At 37.8% G+C, this 13,599-nt stretch overlaps 1 pseudogene; it reads left to right on the top strand.

Annotated features, from left to right (window-relative positions):
- The first annotated feature begins 7,870 nt into the window (after nt 1-7,870).
- On the top strand, nt 7,871-12,821 carry LOC118932057 (solute carrier family 7 member 13-like; annotated as a pseudogene).
- Nucleotides 12,822-13,599: the final 778 nt, after the last annotated feature.

Raw genomic sequence — 13,599 nt, 5'->3', positions numbered from 1 at the left:
TGTAGAAAATTGATGACAATATAAATAACTTCTGTTCATGGCAATACAAATTAATTTTGTCCTATGAAGATCATAAACCTCTGTGAATAAATTCCTATTTGAACTAGTTTTAGTACCTTACTAGGTCTCTCATTAATGACTTAAAAAACCTTTGTGTTCATTTTACGTTGGCATAAGAGTCACGATTTTACTATTTTGAAAACTGTACCTTAACAATAAAATATGTCCCTGCATTCTAGAAGCTTATAATCTGAAGTGGGGAAATATACATAAGCACTATATATCTACAATACATGTCAGAATTTGGTAAATTCTGTACAGGAATCTGTGTTCATTAGAGAGAGTAGTTCTACTGGAGAACAGAGATTTTAAGGAAGGATTCTGACTGGTGTGTTTTGATGACAAAGACAGAAGTAAAGGAAAACCTTTAGGTGGAGATATTATAACAAATACACGGAGATAATGACAATAAATTGAATGCTGAAGGAACAACAACCAGGTCAGTATAATTACAACATGGGGTATATACAGGGAAGTTGTAAAATTTAAAGTCAGTAAAGGAAAGATGGCTATTTACCAGAAGAGAATCTGGAGAAAGAACAACTGTTTCTCTTGGGCACTTTCTCCACACTCCATACTATTTCACAGATTTTCAGGTAGTATGTCCACATGATGACTTTTAACACTATAATAAAATACATTAGAGGAAAAAATGTAAAAGCAGCAGCCTAGGATGCTTGAAAGTCTAAAGTGTTGCTTTTGTCGAGTGTCACACACCCCCTTCCCTCTGCCCTTCATTCTCCCAACTGAGAGGGCAAATTCTCTCCCCTGGTGGCCCAGGCCTTCCCTCTCTGATGTCAGAATCTGGCCATTTCTAGGTAAAAGCAATGTTATACTGGGTATAGTTTTCACCACCAAATTTAGGTTCAATTCTTGACTCTACTACCAACTAACAATGGCCTTGAAAGCTAGAGGATCTTCTTCTGTAAAATAGTTGCATCTGAGTTTTAAGGTCCTTACTTCTGCTTTGTGTGGCAAGGCTGGGGAATAGGGAGATAGGAGATGAGGGTAGGTGGAGGATTCTAGGTTATTCTTTTTCTAACTTAGCTTCCTCACATAAAAACTAAAATAATTTCAGTTACCTGCTATGAATTGGCCCCTGGGGGTGGTGAAGAGTTTCTGTTACCCCACACAGAAAATTCCAAGTAAAGTTCAAGAAGTCCTACCTATGCTCAAGGTTCCAGTGATAAAATCCAAATGACACAAATTTAAGGATTGGGGTGACACTTCACCCTCTATTCTTATTATCTCATAGGGGAATAGAGTTGAACAACTGTCCACAGATCAATGGATAAACAAAATGTGGTATAGACCTACAATGGAATATTATTCAGTCTTAAAAAAGAAAGAAATTCTGGCACAGGTTGCAACATGAATGAACCTTGAAGACATTATACTAAGTGAAATAAGCATGTATAAAAGGACAAATACTGTGTGATTCCACTTATATGAGGTACCTGGAGTAGTGAGATTCACCTGACAAAGCAAAATGGTGATTGTCAGGGATGGTAGGTAGGGGGAAATGGGGAGTCAGTGTGAATAGGTACAGAGTTTCAGTTAGGGAAGATGAAAGAGTTCTTGAGGTGGATGGTGGAAATGAGTGTGCAACAATGTGAAATGTACTTAATGCCTCAAAACTATACATTTTAAAAATGGTTAAAATGGTAAATTTTATGCTATATAGTCTTTACCAAAATAAAAAAAGGAACAATGCAGAGTTGAACTACCCAGATCTTCAGGGTGTCCTCAGATGAATATTTCCTAAGTTAGGAGATCGTCGCACACTGGCCCTTTCAATGTTTCTTGTGCTACTACCACCTTCTCTCCACCAGCCTCCACCTTTCCCATCATGTTGTTCTCCCTTCCCCACTTTCTGGGCCCTACAATTTCCCCAGCAGCTAACTGCTCACAAGCTTTCTCCAGCATTGGGAAATTTTGCTTTCTTTCAGCATAAGTTGTGAATCATAGTTGTTCCCTCCTCCCTAGTTTCCACTGCTAGGTAGGGAAGAAGAGGAAGCTTTAAGCATCAAGGTGGAAGAGGAAAGGAAGATAATTCTCCAGTGTGAGTTGGAGTTTGGGTTTTTTGTCTGTTTTTATTTGGTTGTCCTCAAGAACACAAAACAAGTTAGACAGCCTCCCTGAAGCTGTGTGAGAAATTGAGAAATTCGTATTTCTCCTACTAGCTTAACTTCAAGACCTTATGTTAAAAGAATAGCTGTCCTCTCATTGGCTGTATTTTAAAACTCTTCTATTGATTTAGCATGGAAGGGCTCCATGATCAACTGTACCTTCCCAGTAACTAGTATACACACATTTACCCCACCCCAGTCAAGGAGTGGGGGCCAGCTCATGGGGTCTGACCACATTCACCTAGTAATGAGAAATAAAGTTTACACAAGAGAAGCCTCCACCAGATCTTGACACAGATGCTTAACAAATGATGGACATTTTAAAGATCAGAACAATATGTAAATATCATGAACAAACTTTAAACATTACCCAAAGAGATCTTTATGGGATCAACATTTTGGGATTTTGAACATGAGAATGATATGTTCAAAACTGGCCTTCAGGAAGATGAAATTAGAACTGGTGAGGAAAATGGATTGGAAAAGAATGCAGCTAGATGCAGGAAAACTAATGGGAAGGTGAGGGATTTTTCCCCATAATACTTTCAACATCAGTTCTAGAGTGTTTTCCAACAACTAATTCTCTGGTCACCAACTGGGCATTCAACAAATCAACTCAATTTTGACATTAACCAAAGTTAGTGCAGACTCCACAGGTAAAGGGCTCAGTCTCACAAAAAAGCCCCCCACTTCAGATGCTAATCACAAATCCTGGGGCCCCATACTTCTTCCCTAGCTATAAATCAGGGGTCCCACTACCCTGCCTCAGATTCCATAATTTGCTAGAACAGCACACAGAACTCAGGAAAACATTTTACTTATGTTTACTAGTTTATTTTTTATATTCTTTATAATAAAGAATACAAATGAACAGCTAAAGGAAGAAGCACATAGGGCAAGGTCTGGAAGGGTCCCAAGCCCAGTAGCTTTTGTCACTGGTTGGGGTTGCTGCCCTCCTGGTATGTGGTAATGTCATCAACCTGGAAGCCCTCTGAACCCCATCAAGTAGCAGTTTTTAAAGAGGTTTCATTACATAGATATGGTTGATTAAATCATTAGTCATTGGCCAATCTCCAGCCCTTCTTTCCTATGTAGAGATTGAGAAAGTAGTGTTTGAAAGCTCTAATCTTCCAATCAAGGCTTGGTGTTTCTAGTGATGAGCCCCCATTCTGAAGCCCTCTAGGGTCCCACTGAGAGTCACCTCATTAGAACAAAGAAGTTCCTATAACCTTTATCACTCAGGAAATTCCAAGGGTTTTAGGATCTCTGTGCCTGGAACAGGGAAAAGAAACTAAATATCTTTCTATGATACCACAGAGGGTATTACAAGCAACTGCTAGAAAAAAAAGAGAATTGGTGTTGGTATTGGAAAGCACCTCAAAACTGGTGATCAGAAGTTAGGGACTTGTATTAGAAAAGTATATGCAGCAATGGAAAGATAAGGAGCAATGTGAGAAACACCATCAAAGTCAAATTAATAGAATTTAGACAGTCAGTTTAATGTGGGGGGATAGGGGTGAGGCAAAGGAGGACTCAAAGATGACTCTTAAGTATATATCTACATTGATGGGAAGATATTAATGCCACTTACTGAGAGGCAAAAGTAGAGTAGATTTGGTAGGGAAGATATTCAATTTTATACATGCTGAGTTTGAAATATCAGTAAAAGATTGAAGTGCAACAGCTCAAGTAGAGACATGAAAATATCAGGGTACAGTTAGGTGACAATTTTGTGTGTTTTGAAGGGGTTGCTTCTTTGAGATTGAATCAGCCCACATAAAACTTTGGGACATGTTGACATTTTATCCTCTTCATCAGGTAGGTAACTTCTAAAAGAAATTCAAGCATTTGGAAATCATTTTCACCACTAGGAAAGTAGGTTGAGAAAACCACTCATTTTTCAAGATAAGAAGAAAATACAAACCATAAAGAAATCCTTGGAGGACTCACCTTCAAATACTTTACAGAAAGTGTGCTATCACTGACCTAGGGGCCACGCGACACTTTTGTCTATGTGTTATGTTAACCATATTCCTGTTTCTGAAGATAGGTTCATATCTTCCTTCACCCTCCATGTAGCTTCCTGTATTCTGAAATGTACCCTTTCAAAATTTAAAAAGAATACACAGCTTAACCATGTTCTTGAATATATTCAACTTTTTCTCATACAGTTGACTATTTCTAATCCCTGTTGGACATATTGAAAGGATGTAAACGTTGGGAAGACATAGTGAATATGGGGCGAGAGGAGAGATGAGATTTTTAAACAGACAAGGCTGGCAGGTAACTTCTCCACAATCTCAGACATACTATACTATTGGGCAATGAGCTCTGATTCCAAAAATCAGAATTATCATTTTCAACTTTACTGAACATTTTCTAGTGCTTTTTTTGTGTGTGTGAGGGCATCTCTCATATTTACTGAACAAATGGTTGTTAACAACAATAAAATTCTGTATAGGGGACTCAATGCTCAATGCACAATCATTAATCCACCCCAAGCCTAATTCTCATCAGTCTCCAATCTTCTGAAGCTTAACGAACAAGTTCTTACATGGTGAACAAGTTCTTACATAGTGAATAAGTTCTTACATGGTGAACAGTGCAAGGGCAGTCATATCACAGAAACTTTCATTTTTGATCACGCATCATGAACTATAAACAATCAAGTCAGATATGATTATTCGTTTGATTTTTATACTCGATTTATATGTGAATCCCACATTTCTCCCTTATTATTATTATTATTATTTTTAACAAAATGCTGAAGTGGTAGGTAGATGCAAGATAAAGGTAGAAAACATAGTTTAGTGTTGTAAGAGAGCAAATGTAGATGATCAGGTGTGTGCCTGTAGACTAAGTGTTAGTCCAAGCTAGACAAGGGCAACAAAACATCCATGGATGCAGAAGATTTCTCTCAAAACAGGGGGGGTGAGGTTCTAAGCCTCACCTCTGTTGATCCCCAATTTCTCACCTGATGGCCCTCCTGTGACTGTGCCTGTCTTAGGTTGTTCCTCCCTTGAGGAATCTTACCCGTCTCTGGCTAACCAGTCATCTTCCGGGGCCATACAGGGAAATGTAAAGTTGGTAAGTGAGAGAGAAGCAGTATTGTTTGAAAAGGATAGCTTTTTACTTCTTTGCATATTTATGCCCTGTAGCTTCTATGCCCAGCATTTGTCTTGAGGTATCTTTACCACTTGGAAGAATTATGATACTTGGTAAATTCGATATGAGGCACGAATTCTATTTAAGGGTTGTAATTAGGAAGGAAGAAGAAAAGCTATAGAAGTAGCAGATGGAAGAAAACATGGGAAGATTGATTATTTCTTTGACATATCTTCTTGTAGAGTAACTTCAGCATGTATAGGTTTTAAACTACTACTTAAATTGCGCACACACATTAACATAATAGGAGTATAGTTACATAACCAAAGCATATCTGTAATTACCAGCCATCTCCAGTGAAACCAAGAAAACCAGTTAGGTACCCTAGGCATTTGTGAAAACTTATCAGTGATATGATGGATATTGTCTATTTTCTAGTGCTTTTTTAGGATACTTCATACTTGTGGGATGAAAGGTAATTCTCTCCTAAAATATCAGAAATTCTCTCATTCATCCTATCTTGTTTTAAAAATGAGGATCAGTAAAACATGGATATCTGAGATTGAATGGCTGACTTGCTGATTTCATAGTTGCCTGATTTACAGTAGCATCAAAGAATAATCTGAATAACTGCCTTTGTAGAAGTGATTTTTTTTTCACATATAATAATGATTGCTGAGCCCCTACTAGAGACTCAGCAATTTTTAGGCATAATTTCATTTAAGCCCCTCAAGAGTCCTAAGAGGATGGGATATTGTCATACACACCTCCATCGTCAATGTGAACCTGCAAACAAAACCTCCACCTTCAATACAGAGAGAAAGAATTGTCATTTTCAAACTTTTTGCATACTCTTATTTAGAAACTAGCTGAATATTCTCACACTGGACTTTGAGCCCTCAATTTCCTAGTTTTACCACAGCTGAAATCTCAATGCTGTCAGGTTCTACCTAAATCAGTCACAGCTGTCCCTTTTGTCATTACTGAGTCACAAGTTTATGAATGAGCATTTGTCCTCATCAGACCACTGACTGGGCCTTGAAGGCAACTAAGACTCAGCAAAGACCATTGAGTCTCAGCAAAGGCCATTTTTCAGCTCATATACAAGAAGAAGAAAGCATATGGCATTGTCCCATTAGTGGTTTTTTATCCAACCTCAATCACAGACGTGTGACCATAGGCTTTCAATGGCTTTCCAGAAGAGCAACCAAAGAAACTATAGCATTAATTCTTTGATAGCTTTGGCTTTTCAAAACTGTATGTCTCAGATTCAGTGTTTAGACTCATAAAATATTTAGACAAATCATTTACTTCTTTCTGGAGGATTTTACACAAATTTATTCTTTGGTTTAAGACATTTCCTTTATACTGACCTGAGGTATTTGCAATCTGTTGAATTAGCATCAAAAACATCACAAAGTTTTGAGCTCTAGTTTCTTAAATTATGATTTCTGCTGAACTTGCAATCAGGCTTTTATAAAAATTCCAAAACAAGAATGGGCTTTGAGTTCAGTTGTGACATCAAGAGTTGGGTGAGCCAGAAATTTTTAGTAAAAAAAACACAATGCATGTTTCCTGTGAGGAGAAAATAATATTATTTTTCAACTTTATGTATTTCTTTTAAAAATGCAAACCATTATGATAAGACTGGCACCAACAGATGATGAAATTCAAGCTGGGACTCTGATTGGTGCTTAGAGTGAGCCCATCAGTTCAGAAGAAGAGAATTATAGAGGCCATGGCTTTTATGAGGAACACCTTGTCCTGTAGAAACCTCTCTGGTACATTCCATTTGTTTTAATGAATTCTGGTTATGGCAAAATGCTACATGTGTATCATATAAATTGAAATTTGATGCTACATAAGCCTGTAATATTCTCAGGTAAAATCCCAAATAAGGATGAGGAAATTATATTTTTGTTTTAGAATAATTTATATCATTGAGGTAAAGATTGATTAAGCCAAATCTCTTTCAACACCTTTCCTTTAAATTTTTCTAAGACTGGTTAGACTTCTCAACTCAGACTTCTTAACTGACATAGTATTTATTTTTAAAAATAATCTTTGCCACACGTATTTTTAAATTCTTAAATGTATTGAAACTTAAGCTTCCAGGTTAAGATAGCAAACTGAAGAAACACCTATTTACCCTCTTCTGAAATCCCACTAAAACCACAATTAAGAAAATTTTTATAAATAAGCCCACTAGGAAGGGAGAAAAAGAGGAAAGCAACAAAATATTGGAAGCTGGAAAGCAAATTCATGAGAGGTAGCTGATTTAGCAGACTCAAGATTGTCTAAACTATCTAAAATAAACTAAAACAATTGTTGAGAAACAATCTGATTTATACTATAGAATGCTCAGAAGTATCATATAAATTAATACATTAAGCTTGAGGTTAAATAAGCAGGGCTTAAATTGGACGATTGGGTAGAAATAATTCTAAATTATTGTACTTTTCATCCCTTGCAACTGCTTGATTTTAGCTTGATTTTTTCTTAGGAATAAATGAAAAAAATAACTATACTTCAGAACTCTAAGCAGCCACTAAAATAATAAAGCATATTGGTGTACGATGTCATGGAAAGATCTTGAAAATACAGTGCTAAGTGAGGAAAGACAAACAAGTCACTAACTAATGTCTATTTATGACATACTATCAGATTAGAAAATAGTTTCTAAGTATTACAAATAATATGATTCTATTTATTTAAGATAGAATATATATGTAAAAGTGTGTACGTATGCCTAACTTTATTAACAGAACTATAAATTCATACACCACACTTTTACCAATTTTACCTCTGGATATAAGAGGACATCTTAAGTCCTTACTCATTTTGCTATAGACATTTATGTATAGTTGGGCCTTTTAAAGTAAGAATATATTGCTTTCCCAATACATTTATATTTTAAGAAAAGTAATAATAAGGTTATGAGGTTCACCCCAAACCTACTAAATTAAATTTTCCTGGGACCTTGAATCTATGTTCTACAAAATCTTCCTTTATGATTCTAATACTAGGTCAGGTTCTGGAGTCACTGAAAAAGGAGACTATTTCAGAAACAAAAATGAAAAAAGGGTTGTCCAGTCAATTCCGTATCAGTGAAGTGGAAATAAATGAGGAAATTAGAAAGATCTTTACTCATTTTACAGGAATGGGAAGAAGTGTAAATGTATCCTGTATCAATAATAAATAGTATGAATGAACATCGTGGGCCCTCAAATGGCCTAAAAGAACTAAACTGAGTTCTTTTGACCTTGCACTTAGCAATGCAAGGGCTTGTCTTCAATTTAAGAATGCATGGGCTTGTCGTCTGCTACACCTGGAAGGGACCTGAGAAATCACTCACTTTAGTTTTATAACAAAATAAAGGCAAGTTCAATTTCCCTCCTCATCTTAAAGTTGTAGAAGTGCCTTATTTAGGAATACAATACTGAAACTTCGCTCCCTTCGGAATTACTGAGCGACTTTCCTACAGAAATCCCACTAAAACCATTCAGTAGTTTGTTTCTCATGCTTCTAAATGAGTGCATACATTGTATTCTGAGAAATATACCAACATGCCTAACCCACTGGCACAACGCTGACATTTAAGCAAGGTGACTTTTCTTTCCTTCCTACTGTTTCCTGACAAGAAATCGAACAAAACTGCAAAGTCGGTGGCAACGTGGCGGGATGCCATCTCCAAGGCTCCCTGCCGGCCTTCCAGGCCTGTTGGAAAGCCACGAACAGAGCCACTGAGGCACAGCTATTTCCTTCACAGCCACATTGTTTGTCAAGACAACAAAACCTGGTGTGAATAACACCATCCAGAGTCTTGCTTGCCAAGAGCTCCAGGGCTCTCTGCTGGGCCGCCCGGCCATCGGGGTCGTGATGAACCAGCTCTGGAGGTCGCCTGCCTATGATCCCCCAGGCCAGGTTAGGGTTTCTTCGGAGACGCCGATCCTGCCTTCTGAGGAGACACTGTTAATATGGAAACTCACAATCCTGCATCTGGGGTGGGATTTGAGATCCTTCAAGACTGAATATTTTTGTTCTCCAATTTTAACATGCAGATGAGTCGGTACCCATTGGAAGAAGTGAAAACAGGGTGACCTCTCTGGATCAGCCTTCGTGGCTGGAGGAGATCAACGCTCGACCTGGGAACTGGATCTGGGAACTAGGAAGACCTACCTCAGTGGGTTGAATAGCGACACCTCCCCTTTCCTCACCCCCTGCCGCAAAGATGGACCCAACCTGGAACATCCGAATGGGACCTTATTTGGAATAAGGGTCTTTTCAGATGTAATTAAGGTAAGGATCTCAAGGTGAAATTGTCCAGGATTTAGGGTGGGCCCTGAATCTCATGACTGGCCTCCTGATAAGAGAACAGAGAGAGGTTTGATACACAGAGAGACCCTGGGGTAAAGCCCTGTGCAGAGAGAGACAGATACCTCCTCGAGGCAGCCTTGCCCCCAAGAAGTGAAGTTCCCCAATAGTGGAAGACATACAAGATGATAACCATTTATGACACAGTGTGGTACGGCCAAAATCGACACATGCATATGGTGTCGTGTCTGTGTAATAAGGAAACAATGAAATTAAACAAAATTCAGTTTTCTTCTTAGTTGCTTTTAGAATTTCCTCTTTTGTCTCGAGGTAAGTGTTAAGGGCTTATCATTAAGTTCTCATTTTTAATACACTGGCTTTTTGTATGTTCTTCTCTTTCTGCAGATGCAGTGGCTATTACATGGACCAGTAGAGTTGTCCCTTCATTACCATGGGGTTATTTCTTTCAGGATCTCTGCCTCATTATTTAGCAACCTTTTGATTAATGTATTTGAGTTGTCAAGAGTAATACATATTGCAGGCCAAGTGGGCCAGCTGCCTTTGTTATTTAATATGCTTAATATTCACCCCTCTCCGCTTATGCCTGCGCAACTGCTTGTCATTGTGGTATCCCTTGCAGTTGTCTCAACAAACCTACTGGAGTCGATGAACTATCTTTATTTTGTAATTTCTATTTGGTCTGTATTATTAATGATAGGAATACTAAAACTGAGATAACAGGAGCTCAATCTACCTAGTCCTTATAAGGTAAAAATGAGTTTTCTAATTTTTTCTGGGTGAAATAAAAGATATTGGGTGTAGCCAGATTTGGAGCTGATATTCAGAACATCTATGTGTAGATTGTTTTGCTATGAACAGATTGTAAAGCACCAAAGGGTAATCTGGTTTTAGTATAAATTTTCATTTTTATTGGGTAGATTTTACTCGATATAAAATCTCTTAGGCTCTGTTAGTTTTCTTAGAGAGAAGTACAGTCCTCTGGGTGGTTCAGACAGATTATCATGGGTCTTTTCGCCAGAGATTACTTTGTTTACTTGTGTAGCTACCCATGCACACCAGTGTCTTCCACGGTCAGGAGCAGATTTAGCAGGTGGGGAATAGAAGAGCAAGAGCTGCTGTAGGGCCCCAAGTGGTAACATCTCCTACCCTGAAACATCAACTTAATTTGGTTACCGACAAATTCCAGCTTTTCAATTTCATTTACTTTTAAACTTACTTTCAATCTGGATGAGGAATCATATAGAAGGAAATAAACAAACACTTGGCAGCATAGGATACTACTGGAGAAAGGAGGCCTTGGCCATCTGGCTGTCAGAGTGGTGCAGTAGTTGTGGTTGGCTGGGCATCATGCTCAAAGCTTTGCTTGGACAATCACATTTAATCCTCTCAGTAATACAAAAAGCAGATACTACTATTATCCCCATTTTACAGATGAAGAAACAGATTTAGAGAAGTCAGGTAGCGTGTAATCTATCTGGACACTCAAGTGAACCAAGAGTCATCGTACAATTACTGCCACATGCTGGCCTCCAGAGGATACTCAGAGAATAATGGGGGAGGGGTAATCCATTTATTATTTAACCTTGGGGCTTCAATTTCTTCAGGTCTACACTGGGAATAAACAATGCCTACCTCCTAGGAATGGGGGACATTTGAAATGAACTGAGGCATGCACACTGCCATTGGTTATATTAGCTTCTATCTTATTTTTTTGTTTATATAAGTATTAAGGTACCTTATGTGAGTTTTCATATCTAATTGTTTTCAAATTTGTTCCTTTCAGGTGTTTTTGCCATTTCCCTTGGTAACAATGGCCATCAGCCTGTGCTTGGTTTTGATACCTTTGGTGAAGTCTCCACATACGTATTATATCTATGTGTGTCTTTCTGCTCTCAGTAGACTTTGGTTGTACATACCTTTAATATATTTTAAATTGAAGTTGATTTGGTTTGAGAAGATGACATGCTATGTACAATTGCTATTTAATATTTGCGTTCCTGATGAGACTGATGAAGAGATGTCAGGAGTAGCAATTGTTAAAAAAATAGCCTCCTAAAACCATGCCAAATTCCAGATAAAGATTAAGCACATGAAGGAACATTAATGATGAAATGCCTATAGTAACTTTCTTTCTCAAATGAGATAACATATAAAAAAGTGACAAGCTTTAAAAATCACACAGAAATTGTTATATGTAACTAAAGCTCTGTTTTGTTTGGCAAAAAGCTTAAGTCCTGTTTGGTGTTGCTTGATAAAGACATGATGTTTTTCCTACTCTTCCATTTTCTTTTTCTGCAGCCTACCCTTGGTCTACTAAACCTGTGATTATCTTGTAGAAAAAGCTAACAACTAAAAATAAAACATTCTCTTCATCTTTTCTGAGTCCTTTTGGGACTAATTTGAAGATAAAAGAATAACCCTATACTACCTTGTTAGCTTTTTCCTAGTAGTATTTTTTCAACCTAAAGCTCTTTTAGAAGCAGGAGTTTCTAGGTTATTTACCTTTGTACTCTTTTCTTTAAATTCGAAAGAGCCTTAGAAGAGCAGCTTTACTATGTCTTCATTTGATTAAAATGTGACCTCTCCACAACTGTGTCGTTGTGTGTATGAAGTGTGTGTAATAGATGGCTGAGTGGATACTGTCTCGGTTGTAGCACTTAGTATAATTTCATATAAAAAATTTGGCAACTTAGCTTAGACTTTTAAAGGATTTCGTTTTGGAGATGTCCTTTCAGAAAACACAGAGGCAACGTGGAAAGTAGTTCAGCAACCTTTGTTAGCCAGCTCTGCTCCCCACTTCCCTTCATCCCTTCATAGCCACATATGTCAAAGGACTTGTCAAGTATGAGAGCCATCCCTGGTGTGATGACCAATTTTAAGTGTCAACCTGGTTGGGCCAAGGTGATCAGATATTTGGTCAAACATTATTCTGGATGTTTCCATGAGGGTGTTTTTTGGAAGAGATGAACATTTAACTCACTCGACTTTGAGTACAGCAGATTGCCCTCTGTGATGTCAATGGGCCTCTTCCAAGCAGCTGAAGGCTTTAATAGAAAAACTGATTTCTTTTGAGTAAGAAGGAATTCTGTCAGTATATGGCCTTTGGATTTTAACTTCAACATTGACTCTCCAGCCTGTTAGCCCACACTACAGATTTTGGATTCACCAGCCTCCATAATTGCATGGGCCAAATCCTTAAATCTCTCTTTCTCTTCACACACACACACACACACACACACACACACACACACACACAGATAGGCAGGTAGATATTAATATCTCTACCTATTTATCTATTGTCTATCCATATATCAAATTTACTATTGGTCCTGTTTCTCTATAGCACCCTGATTTGTTCAGCCGACTCAGATACTCTATTCTTGCTCACTAGAACAAACCCTTTCAGTTCTTCATGCTTATCCCCTTTGGGCATATTGTTAAAATCATTCAGACTTAAACAATAACATGTCTGAAAGGTAACAGCTTAGATACATCAACATAGTATGTGGCAAAATAATTCCTGGGCTTTAGTTCCTTAGAAGTAATTTGCATTTTGCAAATTCAGGATCAGAACTTCAGATTCTGGAGACTTGGGAGATATTTAAATTATAAGTGACGAGAACCAGAGATGTGATTTAAATTAGAGTAGAAGAAAGCTTGCATTAAAAGGAAGCTTAAATATTAGAATTCGAAGGAAGCACCCCTGCCTCCCCAAAACAGCTTGCTCACCTATGCTTGTATCTTCCCTGGGGTAGGGGGCTACCACTTGTTAAAGATGCTGGTCTTGTCTTTGGACAGTTCTGCCTTTCCAAAAACGTTTCTTAGTATGGAGTTGAAATGTAATTTTTACCTACTAGGTAAGTCTAATCCTCTTCTACATTATACCTTTTCAGATATTTGGTGATAGCCCTCTCATGGCTCTGTGTCTTTCCCAGATTGAAACCCCCCAGTATTCAAGAGTGCTGCTTTT

This window comes from Manis pentadactyla, chromosome 3 (assembly GCF_030020395.1).
Source record: "Manis pentadactyla isolate mManPen7 chromosome 3, mManPen7.hap1, whole genome shotgun sequence".
Lineage (NCBI taxonomy): Eukaryota > Metazoa > Chordata > Mammalia > Pholidota > Manidae > Manis > Manis pentadactyla.
This window is presented reverse-complemented; position numbering and strand designations above follow the sequence as displayed.